The sequence below is a fragment of the Aythya marila genome (assembly GCF_965140915.1).
Source record: "Aythya marila genome assembly, chromosome: 1".
Classification (NCBI taxonomy): Eukaryota; Metazoa; Chordata; class Aves; order Anseriformes; family Anatidae; genus Aythya; species Aythya marila.
The window spans coordinates 32,083,299-32,099,634 of NC_139042.1; the positions used below are offsets into that span (position 1 = coordinate 32,083,299).

Consider the following 16,336-nt stretch of genomic DNA (forward strand, 5'->3'; position numbering starts at 1 on the left):
AGGTGCCAAAAAGGGCTTTGCCCTGGGGCCAGGACACATGTGGGGACCCAGCAGGGCACCGAGGCCGCACCTGCCCGGCGGGGCACAGCGGGCACCGGAGCCCGGGGTCGTCGCCGCCACCTGCGGGCCGAGCCCGGCCGTGAGGCGGCCGCCGCCCGGGGCGTGCCGAGCCGAGCTGAGCCGGGCCGAGCCCAGCCCGGCCCCGCGGTGAGTCACCGGCCGGGGCCCGGGCACCACTTCCCCCCCTTTCGGCAGGAGCCATTTTAAGTGCACGGAGGAGCTGCGGGGCGGCCCGGTACGTGCCGGGCTGGGCGCGGGGAGCGCTGCCAGCCCCGCCGAGGGGGGCCCGGGGGAGCTCCCCGCTGCCAGGGAGGGCTCCGGGGAGGGGGGGGGACGGGGGAGAAGCGGCGCTGGGGAGGGAGGGGAGCGCTGTGGAGGGACCGTGGTTGTGCGTGTCCCTTTTCGGTGTTTTCCAGCAGTTCTGGAAGTGTTGGTGTTTTTTTAGCAGCTCCTCGTCTGCCAGCACCTTTGCTCTGCCCCAACACGGGGCTCTGAGGGGCTGAAGGTGGGTCGCGCTCGACGCCCCGCTGCTTCTGCCCAAGCAGCCTCTGAGTGCTGCTTAAATAGCGCAGGCTAAATCCTGCCAGCCCTAAAAACGGGCAGGTGCTCGCTTTTCCCCTGGGAATTACTGGGAAGTGATGATAATGGGGATCACGCCTGTGGCAGAGGGACCGGGCACGTATAAAAATGGGGTTAGCGGTGGTGGAAGGCGAACGGGAAAGTCCCCGAGGCGGTTGTGCTGTGCCGAGTTACTTTTCAGCTTTCAGTGGAGGAAAAACACCTTGGTACTCTTTAATTATATACTTCTGGAGTCTTGTGGACGAAGGAGTGTTCCCACCTTGTTGGCAGCTGAGCAGAAATGGACGCTAAGATCTGTAGGAGCATGGGTCGCGCAGGTAACTTCGGACCCCGTGTTTCAGCCTCTCAGTTGAGAAACGAAGCCAAACATCTTCTGGAAACGCAGTGCCAGGAGGCTCAAACTGGTAGGCAGAGGGGGGATACTTCCCCGTTTCGTTTGCTGCCCGCAGCCCGTATCTGACAGTGTAATGGAGGCTTGCTTAATGCTGTGACTGGTGACAGGGGAGGGAGGGAGAGAGCGCCCATGAAGCGGTCATGCTCGGGGTGAGAGCCTCTTATCGGCAGCCCTTCCCAGCCACCGCCTCTATCTTCCTTCTGCACCTTACCGTATGGTGTGTTGTCACTGTCTTTTGATTTTACGTTTTGCATTTTTTTTCTGTCGTAAAGAAACTTGTTTTTTTTTTTTTTTTTTTTTTTTTTTTTTGTAAGGCCTTTGGGAATTTTCTTGGTGCATTGTTTCGCTCTGACAAATCCACGGAGGAAACGATAAAGCTACAGAGGGACTGCTTGGGAAAAAAAATGTTTTCAGTAGGAGGTAGAAGCTTCTTACTGAAGAATTCTGTAACAGCTTTGCATCTCCCGTTTTTTTCATCATGAGTTTTATTTTCGGACCTTAGGACTGAGGTAACAACCGTCTGCCGCGCTCAAAGCCGACAGAGCGTGAGCCTCGCTTTCCTTACCTCTTTCCTCCGCTTCTTTTTTTTTTTTATTTTATTTTTTTTGTGTCCCGGACCCCATCAAGACAGCCAGCCTCGACGTTTCAGCTATCCAGCCCTAAGTCGGCTCCCAAGCCCCAGCTGCTTATCTTGGGCAGAGCTTATTTTCTGTGCGAAAGGGTGAGGAGCTGCCGCTGCTTTCCCTTGAGCAGGGCTTCGCGGAGGAGCAGTTCCTCTTTGAAGGCAAGGCTGCCATGTTCAGGCTGTCCTCTGCTGCCGGGCGAGGGCTACGCCAGGACTACGTTTGTTTCTGTCTCAGGAAAAAAAAAAAAAGAGAAACCCCTTTTCTCTCCCTCACCCCCCTCCCTTAGGCAGGGATCTTTCTATTTGGATTGGATTTGTGGCTGATGAGAGATGAGCCATGGGAGTGGTATCATAAGATGCCAATTAGCTTGGACGTTATTTCCAGGCCCATGCTTTTACAGAAATGCCTGTTTTCTGATGTGCTCTTTCTTTTTTTTTTTTTTTTTTTTTTTTTTCATCCGCTGACTAATAGAATTGCCAAGTCCATGATCTTGGCACTCAAACAAGAGAAGAGAAGGGAAAAAAAAAAAAGCACAGATTTTAAGAATGTTGCTGGCCTAGTATAGCCTGATGTTTCAGTATTGCTACAAACTCATGCTTCGGTGGTGTTGTGCTTTCCTCTTCGGACACTTGTGTGCTTGAGAAAAATGCACGAGGTGTATCTATGCCTTTCTCTTTCTTTTCAGCAGAGCTGTGTTCAAGGGTGGGGACTACAGTCGACCTGTGCTAGGTGAGCTGCTAGCAAAGGCTCTGTAACATAAATTCAGGATTTACCCTTGTATCAGATAAGAAGCTTTGATCTCCAAAACAGCTTTCACTTCTTGCAAGTGTTACTAAAAGTTTCTCGGATTTCCCTGGCAGATTTTGTTGGTTTTGCTGACAGTTTTGGTAACTCTCTTGAGTTTTGTTGGGTGTGCGAAGAGCAGTAAGAACTTTCCTCTGGAGTGATTCAGTAGAGGAGTGGCAGGAGGTGGAGTTCATGCTTCCAGCCCTGGTTATGCCCCGCTCAGTGAGTGCCGAAACTTAGCGGCGATACCCCAGTGATTTACCCTCCTTATCCTCTTAATGCCACTGATGTGCTTTAGAGATTATTTGCCTTCTTAAATCTTATTTAAATGGTCCTTCCCAGATAAAGCGTTTGAGAGACTATACGTACTGAAATCGGAGGTCTTTTGCTTATCAAAAGTCTGCAGCAGCGATGTGAAATGCTCCAGACTTTCTCCCTCCCCTGACACGAAGGGGCTGAGCTCTGCAGGGGTAAAAATGGTTGGTTCTTCAGTATGGGCCTGGCTTTGGGCAAAGCCCCCGGCTGTGGCAGTCTGCGTGCTAACGGGATCCCATTAGATAGGGACTGAAGCTTATGCATGCTTACCTGGATGTGTTTTAGGCCTTAAATACCTCACAGCTGCCTTTAGGGATGGATTGTGCAGTCCTTTATCTGGCCTGAAGGAGATCGCTCACCTTGGCTCAGGGCTGACTTTGGGCTGGGTGAGGATCTTAATTAATGTGGAGACGATGCCCATTTTGTTAGCCTCCGAGCTGCCTTCAGTTCTCAAAAAGGGATGCACAACCCTTTTTTCATGTATCGTGGAGAAATTTTGTACAGCTCAGCTAATGTGCTAGGAATAAGGATTCCAAATACATAGGTTGGAAACTGTGGGAAAGAGTTGCTTTTAGATGGATTGAATGTCACTGTTTGCTTCTATAATTAGTTTTAGGCTATTTCCAGAACACCCTATATTTAGCTAATCATCAACATTTCTGTGTGAATATACCGGATACATATATTTTTGTGTTTTGAAGGGCATGTTTTGCACTTCTTGAGTGGTTACTGTTAACACACTGTCTCCTGACTTCGTCTGAGAGCTTCTTTCACGTTTACCTAATTTGTCTTCTTGCGTCGTGGTGGTTTGACTTCTGAAGTGAGCTCAGTAGAAATGTTTTGCCGTACAGACTTTTTCAGAATGGAAGAAGGGGGGTGAGCTGCATGCAAACTGCGTCAGCTCTTGAAAGAAAAAGAGCACATTAATACATACTGTGGCTGCACATACAGTTTCAGCAGTCTCTGTGTTTTGCTAGAATTCCTGATGTTTCTCACGGGGTGTTTTGGCCCTTCGTGAAACCGGCAGGTTGGGAGAAAGCTCCTCTGCTTTCACAAGCGTTGTATCAAGTCGCTTGTGCTGTTCCCCGGTTCCCAGTTATCGCAGTGTTTGTTCAGTTTTATATTGCAGCTGGGGAAAGAAACGGCAACGTGCGATTGTGAAACTACGGTTACGACTTGTGATACCTAGGGCTGACCACTGTCAGGGGATTAATGTTTAACCTGCTCTTCCACCGAGACTCAATTTCAAGTTAAAAGCAAGCTGACCAGGGTGCTGTTAGGTTTCTCCTCTGTCTGTGTGCCCCGCTAGATAGTTTTGGAGCTAGCGAGCAGTTTCCCAAGGCTGTGATGGCACGGTTTGTTTTTAGGGGACGTTGTCTCTCCAAGCAGAAGACCCTCTGAGGAACAGCGTTCTTGAAAGCTGTACCTTGAAGGCACCAGGACTTGGACGTTGCCTGCTGAAGGCAGAATCTGGCCTAGGAATATCAGAGGGAGGTGGTTTGTTAACGTTACCCACCCCCTTGCTCTTGGTAGGTTTGCTGTTCCGTGCTGTTTTTTTTTTTTCCCCCCCTCTCCAGAGCCTCTGTAAACTATTTGCTCCCCGTAGCTAGTCAAAAATTGTAACAATGCCTGTAAAATAAGCATGGGAGCTGAACGAGGGACTTAGCTATCAAGAAAATAATTTAAACATTTACGTGCCGTGGAGCAGGGCGTGTGGCAAACCTACACAAACGGCAAGAGTTTGCTTTGCTGGCCACAGGCACCTCTAAGCCAGCTCGTGGAGATCTGGGAGCTCAGCAGGGCTCTCCAGATGCTCTCTCTGCTCTGGTATTCAGAGAGTGGAATCCTGCCTTTTTTTTTTTTGTTTTAAATACTTCTGTTTATTTCAAAAAGAGAAAAGAAGGAACTGCGGAGAGGAAGTGTCTGTTTGGGGACTTTTTTTTCTTTCCAAAAGGTGGTTTAGACATATGAATGAAAATGAAACTCTCTGTGTTGAGAAACAGCAGGCAGGCGAACCCGAAACTAGGTAGAGCTTGCAGCTTTTTAAAAAATACCGAACCTTTTCAGTTTGAAAAGTGTATTTCTTCCAGTATCAGCTAAAAACAACACTAAAAAGTTGCTTTTGAAGCACCTAAGAGACGTAAAATTTTGTCTGATGGAGCTGCAGCGTAGAGAGCCAGTAATTCAGACCGTGTACAAACGGACTGGGGAGGAGGGGGGGTGTCCTGAGGAAAACCGAGAAGATAATTACCATTGGTAGAAAAATGTCCTAAATGTGCACTTCTGGTAATTATATATGTTTTAGGTAATACAATATTTGACCATTGGTTGTTGTGAAAAGCTAATTGTCTTTTAATATGATCCCTCAAACGAGCTGTGTGAAATGGTGCTTCGGTGGCAATGGACTAGAAATAATTCTCAACAGTAACAAATGTCAGGAAACCTTTGCCAAGCTGCAGAACAAGAACTCCATGTTAAAAACAGCAGGGATAGTTACAGAAAAGATGCAATAGCTTCTAAGCTTTGTAGTAGAAAGGATGTGTTTTGTGGATTGATTCTGGTGTTTGCAATGTTTAAAGCTTCTCTTACACGTGCCCTGTCTTCAGGTGAACTTAGGGAAGATTTTGTTAGCTTGTGCTGCCAGGCTTTGTAAAGTTACTGATCCTGATCTGTACGTGGGTGTGAACTGCTGGGTTTCTCCCGTGTCCCCTTGCAAGCCTGTTGGGAACAACAACAAAAAAAAAAATCAGTGGGAAGGTTTTGTGAGTTCATTTTTGCTGCGTTTGGAGAAGCTCTTGTGGCTCCGCCTGTCGTGGACGCGCTCGGTGCCTGCAGCCTGGCTGGGGAAGTGATGCCAGTGCTTGCCGCTGTCGCTGCAGCCTGTGTTTCCCAGGCTGACGTGCACGTCAAATGTGCTTGGGCCTGACCCCAGCTGCTGGTTTTTACTCAGAACTGCAGGTTACAGGCGTAACCACCCTCGTTGGTTCGCCGCACGGCCCGTTAAACCCACGCAGCGGTGCTTCAGGTGGATGGATGTGCCCTGCAGCGCAGAAGGGAGCTCTGGAGAGAGCGAGTTTTGCTCAGAGGTAAACCCTTACAGCTCCCCTTCAGCAAGGTGGCATCTGCTGCGGCCCTTAGCTTCTTCACTCAGCAGCAGGTTGAGCCAAAGTTGGGATTTCAACTCTAGACGTGTGTTTTTGTGCGCTTGCAAGCTTGCACCAGGCTAATTTGTTTCAAACTTAGCATGGTTGTGCCGAGGTTGAGGCTGTGAGATTACCCCTGCAGCTGCCTCCCCGCTGCTTGGTGTACCACCTTCTTTTTTCCCTCTGTGGTACCATGGGTTTTACCCCGTGTTTTATTGCCCTCCCCTCCCATCCACAGTCTGAACTGTTCGGGTGAGCAATGCCTTATCTGCTTCGGCTAAGAGCAGCCACGTTAGCAAATGAGGGCTCGTGCCATGCAAAGCTGCCTGGCTCATTGGCTGAAGCAGGCTGGGACTGATTTAGGAGCAGTGGAGCTGGGCGTTTTGTGGGATTTTTCGTACCACGGGGCTCAAAAATAAGGGGGAGGATGAACTAGCACAGTTTTCTTTGGGACAGGGCAATTGCCCGCAGCCAAAGCTTCAGTGAACAGAGCATGTTGTGAAGAGATCTCTGGGTACCCCATTTTAAACCATTAAAAGCTTGTTTTCCAAATGAATTGTCTGAAGCGTACATCTAGATCATTCTGGCCGAGAGCGGTTTGTTCACTGATAAATTAGGTTTTGTTGGAAGTTATGTAGAGGGGTACGTCTTGGTAATAGAAACAAGGAGGAAAAGGTTTTTATGTGTTGGTTGGGGAACGTCTAAGTAAAAGTCTGCAACGTTTTGGGTGGAGGGCGAAGCTTGGTCTTCTTTGTTCCTTTTCCTTCTGGGAGAAGACGGGGAAGGAAACACGGGGTTGAGAACTGTGCTGCTGCAGCTTTCTGAAAGAATGTTGTTACCATCTTGCTTTGGTAGAAATATTCTAGTTATTCCTGTCTGCTAAATCGGGTTATTGAAATGAAATGATGACCTTTGCTCTGAGCCTGAAACAGTCCGAGAGAAAAGCAGGTGTTGGGGAAGATCAAAGCTCTTACCTCGGCTGGAAAACGTGAAGATAGGGCTGAAGCTCCAGGGATGCTGTATTCTTGCAAAACCTCTAAAAACTGGGAAGAATTTGAAAAGTTGATTATGGGCAGTTGCCAGGAGCTGTGCTGCGATAAATTATTAACTCATTGCACTGTACTGCCTCGCAGTGCAAACAGTTATAAGCTGGTTACTGTGCTCTGCTCGGTAAGTCAACACTGTAAAAAATTCCTTGGTTATCTGGAAAATGTCTTCTTTGGGATGTTTATTAAAGGGACACCGTAGGATTAAAAGTCACGTTTCCTTCTGGCGAAGGGGGGGAAGAGAAATCCGTGGATGCAGCTGGTTTCTGGGTGCCTGGGGGAGGCTGGTCAGTGGATGTCGCCTCGCTTGGTTTCGCTTTTGCTCCTCTCTACGCGGCGCTTCGCTGAGGCGTGATTCCTCCTACCTACCCGGAAAAACACAGTGGGAGCAAGGCAGTCGGCTTAGCACTTCTGGAGGCACAAAACAAGTTGACTCAGAGCTGTTTTGCAGGAAAAGGAGTTTTGCGGAGACCACTCCTCCCTTCTTAGCTGTAACCGAGGTAGCTGAAGAAGTGTCTTAGCAGGCTCCTCGGAGCATCGTGGTGGTGCCGTGCTGCAGCAGCTTCTTCAAGGAATGAGTTTTCAACTTTGTAAGGATTAAGGAATCCTTATTTCTGCCTTGCTTTCTTGATTTTTATAAATGCAGATACCACAATGTTGTTCTTTCTGTTTTTTTTTTTTTGTTAAAACACACAAACCTTGAAAATTTAGACAGTCTTTAGTTGCCCCAGTTTGACAGTGACTCATAAAGGAACACTCTTACCGTTATTCTAGCCCTATACTTGTGCTACATTAATTTTTGACTAATTTAATAGTGTATAAACAATATACTTAGTGACGTGCTCATGTTATGCTAATACAATATACAACGAAAATAACGACATAGGAAACTTTGTTTGCTGTAATATCTGTGGCTCGTTAGCAGGGCACAGATGAACTTTCAGGGTTAAAAAAGAATATCCAGCTCGAGAGCAAACCATTGCTGGATCGGTGTCAACATCTGCCACCCCGGTTTTCGTAGGAAAACACTGAATCCTGCCAGTACATGTTGCAAGATATGACCAACGTGACTTACAAACTGAGAAGCAAATCTATAAAATGCTGTTGGCTACATAGTATTGTTGGAATCTGAGATGGAAAATACTTTTTTTTTTTTTTCCTGTCCTCTTCTAAGTCCTTTTGCCAATCCAGCAGAATTTAGTAAGGTTCAGATCATGCTGCAAGGCTTTCTTTTTGTTCTGAAAGGCTTTTGAGCAACCATTTCTTTGTACGTTTTTTAATTTGTTGTTCGTCTGGGGTTACTCGAGTATTTGTCAAGGGTGGACTTGTGTCAAAAGTGGACTTCCAAATGTTTCGGAAGCGAGCTTCTTTTATGTGTTTTTCCTGAGGCTTTCTCTCAATTTGTGATGGGCCCTGTTTAGGGCTTCTGACTTTGAAGGACGTGAATAGATCAGGCCCCGTGACATGGAGGGATGTGTAGTCTTGCCTTGGTCACAGAGCTCAGATGGAGACACACAGAAAGCTGGGGACAAAGCAGGCTCTTGTCAAAGGAGCCTAGTTACAGAACAGTTTCCTAATTAAAAATCAGGAGATTTTGGAGCCTGGGTGTCTTCAAGAACTAGCAAAGCACTGACTTTGAGATGGCTGCTCTTGTAAAAGTGCCAGTCACCGTTTGTGTGCAGTTTTATTCAGGAACCGTCCTGGGGTGGGGAGGGAGAGCACTGGGGGGGTGGAAACCCTTGGTTCCGTAAAGGGTAAAATGCCAGAAGCTCCAAGAAGTCCAGTTAAGGCTTTTATTTTGTTTGTTTGTTTTAACTGTGTCTGAATTTACACATAAAATGTTCCTGGACTGTAGTAGTAGTCAATAGTTAAATCTCCTAGATCTCAGCTACTTTAAGTGCTTTAAGTGATACGTCTTCTACTGCGTCAGTGGGCGACCCTGCAGAGATATAAAAACTGAGCTCAGAAGAGGTTTTGCTACCGCTGTGACAGAAAAAGGTGGCCGCTCGTGAGGGAAGGATATGAGGCCATCTTGATAGTTACCCCCCGTACCTGGAGGGATAGTTTTTGGGGCTGGTTGAGGAGCTTTTTTCTGACAGATGATGTTATGGGGCTACTTGGGGCAGAGCAGAAGACGATTTAGGGAGGCTGAGCGTAGGATGTTGCTTCTCTCGTAAATACCGCCAAAACCAGATACTGCACTGCCAGGAGTTTCTGCTTTTTGCTGAAACTTTGTGGTGTCTAACTTTGCTTCCTTAGGCCCTGTTAACTCTTTGTGCTTCTCCTGTTGGTCCTCAGTGGTTCCTCAGCCTTTATGGAAGGTAGAGGTGTTAGTGGTAGGATCCCTGCGGATCTCCCAAAGTGTCCCCTTTTGTAGGACGGGATGGTCCCATGAAGGAGACCAGCTGGGGCCGTGTTTGGGGCTGTGGTTCAGCTCTGAAGGTTTCTGCTGGATTGCTTGTTCACCTAAACCCAACCACTTGGTTTCTTGGTGGCTTAAAAGCCTGTCTGAGGAAGGCCAAATGCCAAAGGATCTGTGAATGGTTGTGGTGGAGAAGAACTTGGTGGCTAGAACTTGAGGCCTTCAGGGGCCATGTTGTGACAAGCACAACCTCAATACTCCCCCCTGTCCAGCTGACCAGCTCAACGTATTTCACTTTTCAGTCTTCGAGGCGCGGGCACCTCTTATTTCACTTTTTATTTTTCTAGAAGGAGTCTCCGAGCTCCTCCTCCTTGTGTGAGGCAGCAGAGCCCTGTCAGGAGGCTGGGCCCGGCCGGGGGAGCCGGAGGCGCGCTGAGGCACCGCTTGTGCCTCAGCCCGGGTATCGCCGCCTGGGTTTCCTGTCAGTTAAACCACGAGCCGGGGCAGATGCTCCCAGCGATGACTCCGCTTGCTGCCCTGGACGGCCATTATGCGAGCCAGGCGGTTCCTCAAGAACAGATTCGGGGCCGCACGCTCCTCATTGCAATCGCCTGTGCGAGACCCTCATTTAGATACCTGAGTAAAGATCAGGATTGAAGTGGTTCAAGGGAAAGCAGGGCTTGGACTCTTGAGGCGTGAACTGTAAAATAGTAACTAGGGGAGCCGCAGTCGAGCAGGAAGAGCTGGGGTCCAGCATTTCTTTGTCCTCTACCACAACTATAGGAGTTCAGAACAGTGAGCAGCAGGTGGGTTGAATGTGGCATCACACAAGTTCATCAGCATCTTTCTGGGCAGATAATTGCCATCTTGCTCGACCTGGCGATTTTTTATTGTAAGATCCAGTAACCTTTAAAATATATATTCATATTTTCATTCTAATTCACTCGAGGGTCCATTTCTGAGGAATTTCTGGCTTCAAACAAGTTATTACACGTGTATTCTGAAATTAAAACAACAGAAAAAGCACATTAAAACGTATGTTTTAAGAGATATTTTTATCTGCACCTCATGATTTCTAAAGCTAAGGATGGTATTACAGTGTTGTTGCTTTATTGACGCTAGAGCCCTAAAAATATCTTCCTCTGCATCAGATTTTAGAGAACTGAGCACTCCATGCATCAAAATTATATTAGAACTGAAACTGGGCAGCTTAGTTTCAGCCATTTTGACCGATTTGACGCTCTTTTCTTCCCCATGTGATGGTGTGGCTCCCAGACTGTTTGTGTTTTTATTTTTTCATCTGTTTGTGTGTTGAGTAGCCAGCAGCGAGTAGAGTTTGCTTTGGTGTGTGGTAAAACGTTTCTGTGTTACCTGCTCTTTAAATTACGGGGTTTTAGTCAGAGGGGTGCATCCTCTGGATGGCAGAGAAAGAAGGGTTGTGGGGGTGGTAAGGTCAGATAGATAAGGACTTTTTTGTCTTCTTTGTATTTTTATTTTCCCGTTTTCTCTTGGGTTATGAATCAGTAGGCCCCATGTGTAGCTCACAACGTTGGCTTGACCCCAGGGATGCAGCGTCTGGTCCCTTGAGTTTCTGCAGGACCAGGAGCCAGGACAGCAAGGCTAAAACTCCGAATTTCTGCCTCTGTGAAAGGCACCAGCTCTTCCATTCCTAACATAGCTGTGCTGGAAGCCTTTCTTAGCAACAGGATGCTTGTGCTGATCTCTCTCTTGGTTAGTTTTGACCAGTTTTTCTTAGGTCTGTGGTGTTGGAGAGGAAAGATGCAAATGGGGTGTGCAGCCCTGGAGGGTGCATGTAGGAAAGCCTCTGCTCAAAGCTTGACAGAAGGCACGGTGGTGTTGTGTGTGTGTGTTTATCTTCCCAGCCACAATTCTGAAATGCATTCATTGCATCCTGATCACAGCCAACCACGGCTGGTTGGAAACTGAGACTTTGCAATCAGACAAACCAGTCTTCATAATCACAATTAGATCAAGTGTTAGGTGAGTGGAAAAAAAAAAAAAAAAAGCAAAACAAAGGAAGCTGGAGGACAAGTGAAGGGATGGCTTAGAAAATCTGTAAAGCAACCTCCCCCTGCATTACCTTGTTCATGCTACCAGTCTACAGAGGAAACTCGGAGCAACCGAGGTCCTTTCTTATGGAGGTACTTGAGTTTCTTGGAAGCCATGTGAATGGAGAAGATCGGAGTTCAGGGGAGGAGAACCCTGCATGTGTACACCTTCCCCCTGCAGCTGGGGTGCTGTGGGGTCCCACGGGAGGAGCCCCGGCCGCGCAGCGCAGGGATGCAGCCACGCAGCAGCCGTTCCCTCGTTAGTTCTGCAAAAGACTCAGGAACTTGAGTGATGAAATGAGGAAGAGGTGAGGCTTCAATTTCTCTCCACCTGCTTTGCGGGGGCTCTGAAACTTTCCAAAATAACCCAGGTTTTGTGGGTCTTTTCACGCCACGCTCGTAAATTGCTGCATCTGGTTCGTTAGCACTGAATTCCTGTGTCTCCTCGGAGCAGGTGTGTGCTCGTACGGGGGTGACTTGGGCCTCAGAGCAAACATTTCCCCAGACGTTACGAAATACTGACCTGTCCAGACGCAGCCTTCCCTGAAGGGACCTTTGCAGGCCCCGCTCCTTTTCCACGTAACTCTGAGGAGAAATCTTTTTGCTTTTATTATGTTAATCTCGTTGGACTTTGACTCACGTTTTGTCACTGTTTGACACCCCACAGTGGGAATTGTGGGTCTAGCAACAAGCTGGGAGAGAATTTATATTCCCTTAATAGCCAAGTTCACCGCTTTGAAATTCCCCAGACAAATAGTCTCCCTTCCTAATCCCACCCTACCCAAATGCTTTAGAACATAAAACATAAGCTGATATAGAAGAAGAAAACTTCTCAAATGTCATGAGAATATCAGCGTCTCTCTTATCCTACAGTTTCCTAGCAAATGTATTTTTTATTTACTGTAAGCATCATGAAGCACATGAGTTTTCAGAGTAACATGAGTGGACACAGGGCATTTTAGGGTATATTAAAAATCGGCAGTTTGAGAAGTATTAATATAATTACGGGTTGAGTGGATGTTCTTCCCTGCTATCGCTGTGTAAGCGCTCTCTTGCCTCGCATAGGTTTTAAAGGTGTGATTTTTAGATGCAGTATTCTGCGTTTGGTGCTTTACCTAACGTTTTTTTGCAGATATCTCAGTGAATCAGGTCTGCCACGTGTTACGTCCCAGCTAGATGTTCAGAAATGCCTGTACTCTTCGTCTCATCGATGCTCCTTCTCCCTCTGCTCCAATTTAGGCAGCCCGATTGATTTAATCCTTTGGGAAACAGCGATGCTGAATGAGTGGGTTATCTTGGAAAACAGCACAGGTGTTGGGTGTAGCAAACACCTGGAAGCTGGACACAGCTGATTACCTTGGTAAAAACTGGCTGATGTGAGACAAACCCGTAGGAGTGGGAAATGAGAGAAGCACAGGAGTGTTTGCCTCTCAAAACAGCCTTCTTAAAGTCTCTCAGGAGAGCTAATGTAGAGGATGCTAATACAGGAGAGACAGAAGGATTAGGATGAAGATTGAGGGAAGGAGATAACAGCCAAACCTGCAGCCTCTGCAGCAATCAGGGGGAAGTCTCAGGAAGTTTTAGGGAGGCCAAACAATTCTGGCCCATTTTCTGGGTAGAGCAGTGAAAGGTGTATTTGGCGTGGCTCAGCCGTGTGGGATGATGCGGCTAACCTGCACACAGAGCGCTCTGTGCCTGCCGTGCGGCTCCACGCCCACACCGAGCTGGCTGGTAACAAGGTGGTTTGTGTCCCAAACAAGTTACAGCGAGAGCCTGGGGTTTTTTTGTTGGTTTTGAAGTCCCTCTGGCTATGTAACGCTCACTCTTCCTAACCAAGGCCGTGTCTCCCCCTCGTTTTCTGTGCATCTGTGCGCGCTGATGCTTTTTTGTAGCCGTTTCCAATTTCAGGTGCAGTTTTAAACCAGCGTTTTGAGAGCGTTCGTGGAGTTCAGAGCAAGCTCCTTGGCAGGTGACTTCGCTCCCTTTCCTCCTTACTCTGGGAGAGTTTACTAAGCGTGTTTACTTGAGCATATCTGGAGTATTTTCTTACTTGGTGCTGTGGCCAGGAACGCAGGTACAGGTTACCCATGCAGAAAGCACGTACGAGTCGGGGCCGTGACTCATTGTGCTCAAGGAGAACGTACAGCTTCAGCCTCCTAACCCAAATGCCTCTGAGCCCTCCAACCTGTGAGTTTCAAAGCTCATCTCCCCCATTTTATCATTTTCACTCCCTTAAAGTATTTTTTTTAGGTTTGTTGCTGATACGAGTTGTGGCTGTGCTGATCCCAGACTATGGCAAACGAGAAATCAGGCGGAAGAGTTAACTGCACAAAGCAGTCACAGGCCCGATGCCTTGATTTAGGAGACAAGCGTGGAACATCTGGGTTGTTTTGGTGTCCTGTTTGAAGGAACGTAACAGTCATAAATCCTTCTTAATGACTGCTTAATGAGCTAAAGTGTGTGATTAAGCAAAAATGAAGCTGAATGCACTCACGCTGAAAAAAGCAGTCACATTAGAAAAGACAAACTGGAGAAAAAAATGTAGGGGGGGGGAAACAAAACACGCTTGCCTGACCTGGAGGTTACTGGGAGGGTGTTTGTGGAGTCTGACTGCAGTCTCTTACTTCCCTGTTTACAGCTGTCTCTTATCACTTTACCTGACTGTGGGCATGGGTTAGCACTTTGCACCCCTTCTTACCTTACTTTTCACTCCTGTTTCTGCAGGCTTCTTTGAATCAAGTATTTCTGCTTGTGGAATGGTAGGGGCTGTTGACATGCACTCTTGGGTGTTGTTTTCTTTTTTTTTGTTTTATTTGGTTTACTTTTTTTTTTTTTTTTTTTTTTTTTTAATTTGTATGGAAGCTCAGCGCCAACACCAGCTTTGTGATTTTGGCCGAGTAGGATCTTTGGCTAATTTTTCCCAGAGACGTGTTGACTGAGACGTGCCTTTCTTATCCCAACCTCCTAACTCCACGCTAATAACAGCGCTGCGTTCTCCAAACCCTCACAAACAAAACCATCACGGTACTCCTTGCGTCATTTCCCTCACCCAACTCTTTCAGAAAGATCCTCGATGGAGAATTAACGAGAACGCGGTGACTGGGGCACCGTAGGGGAGCCCTGCTCTACCGCCTGCAGCCTGGAGAAAGCAGATCACCTCTTGCTTTGTGCAGGGAACCTCACCTGTGAATTCCTGTGCTCTAATCAGTGCATGTCGGAGCGCTTTGGGTATTGTTCAGTAAAGCTAAGCCAGGATCCGTGTGACAAATAGATTAAAGAGCTGCAAATGCAGTTTGCAACAATGTGTTTTAGCGGATAAGTTCTAAAATCTGCTGTTTCTATCTCTGTGTTACCCGCGTGTCACAGTTAACCACAGTGCTCGCTTGGTGAAGTGCAAGTGCTCTTCTGAATCTGGAGCAGGAATCTCCCAAAGACAATCGCTCATTGAACAACTTGCTAAGAAAGGAGCTGATGGTGAGAGTGAGTCGTGCTGTGCTGAGCGGGAGTTCTGGTAGACTTCTGGTTTGTTTTTCTTCGTTGTGTCCGGGAGTCTTGTCTGAAGGGTTAAAAAGTTGCTTAAGTACATATTTAGGTTAAACAAACGAGCAAATAACGCTCTGCTTGAGCACTTCATTCACTCTCGCTTGGGTAGCGGAGGTGGCAGGAGCGTTCCCCGGCACTGTTTGCTTTAGCCAAACGGGCCGCGTGTCCCTGCGTGGAAGCTGTGTGCTCATCTACAAAAACAAAGGTACCTGTCATGCAAGAATACATTAAAACAAAACAAAAACTTGGCCCTTGGAAGCCTTAACACCGCTGCTGATGCTTGCAGAGATGGCTTTCTCCTCCTGGAGAAGGCGCAGGAGCCGAGCCCAGAGCAGCACCCGGTCCTCGTTGGGCAGCGGGAAGCCCGCAGCGGTGGCAGCGCCTTGTGCCGGCACCCTGCCCGCCACGTGCTCCGGCAGCAGGGGCTGCAGGCAGGGGAGGAATTAGTGTAATTAGATTATCTCGAGCCCAGAATGAGCCATTTGGGGTTTGCGCGAGGGATGTTTGAGGTGGTGGGAGCTATTAAAGTGAGGAGCGAGTGCTTGCGGGCCGTGGCTCTTGGTTGAGGGGGCATAAATCTCCTGGCTTGTTCCTGCCGGCGTTTCAGAGCCTCCTCTCTCAGAGCAGCCTGCCTGTTTCCTGCAGTCCAAGAAGGAAAAATGCCTTTCTGATGCAAATGTTTTACACGGTAGGTTCGGTAGGTTCGAGAATAAAGGCTGCAGGGGTTAACCACCGAGGGCAGTGGGTAGAGGCAGACTGAGGTCTGGGATTTGACTGGGCAAGGTGCTGTACGCGTTGGCTCCCTGTAACCAGATAGCAGGGCAGGACGGGCGGGCGTAAGGAAGGAAAATAGGCAGCAATGTCAAAGAACTGGAAATTCAAGTCGAGCTGACTCCCAGCAGTCTGCTCCGGAGGGTTCGGGACTGGTGATACTGCTGACAGCTGACAGCAAGCAGAAATACTGCCTCTGTGTGCAGGCAGCTCCTCCAGAGGCACCGCCGAGGTAAGAGGATTTGCCTTGCGGAGCCTGGGCAGCTCTGCGGGGCGCAGCCACCACCGGACCCAGCACTGACACGAGCGAGATGCCCCGCAGGGGCTTGAAAGTGCTCGGGGAAGGGGAGGCTTCAGCGAGTTCTGCCTGGGTTAGTTTGTGCCCCTCGTTCCTTGGTTTCAGTCAGTTCAATCACGTTGAGATTTCTGAAGCAGGTTCGGAAGGTTGCTCCAATGCTCGGAACACACCGAGGTGAATCACAGAGCGCTTGGGGTTTATTTAAATATTTTGTTCCTTGTGCCTGAGTGTCCACCTTGGAACAGTTAAAAAAAAAAAAAAAAAAAAAAAAAAAAAATGCCCAAAATCTCTGTTGGAGAAATTACAACAGGGCTGGTCCCCGAGCCTGCTCCTCTGGCATCTTC

At 48.1% G+C, this 16,336-nt stretch overlaps 1 protein-coding gene across 4 annotated transcripts in view; it reads left to right on the forward strand.

The window, feature by feature from the left end:
- Positions 1-16,336, forward strand: part of ELF1 (E74 like ETS transcription factor 1) — a 74,055-nt gene that overhangs the window by 21,164 nt on the left and 36,555 nt on the right. The window contains exon 1 of one of the 4 annotated variants that reach the window (XM_082780827.1): positions 175-295. The exons of 1 other annotated variant lie outside the window; for it this stretch is intronic. The gene's annotated coding sequence lies outside the window, so the exon portion shown is untranslated. Of the gene's footprint in view, positions 1-174; positions 296-453; positions 1,044-5,712; positions 5,847-16,336 lie in introns of those variants that run through there. 2 more of the 4 variants (XM_082780829.1, XM_082780828.1) reach the window with 2 other exon arrangements.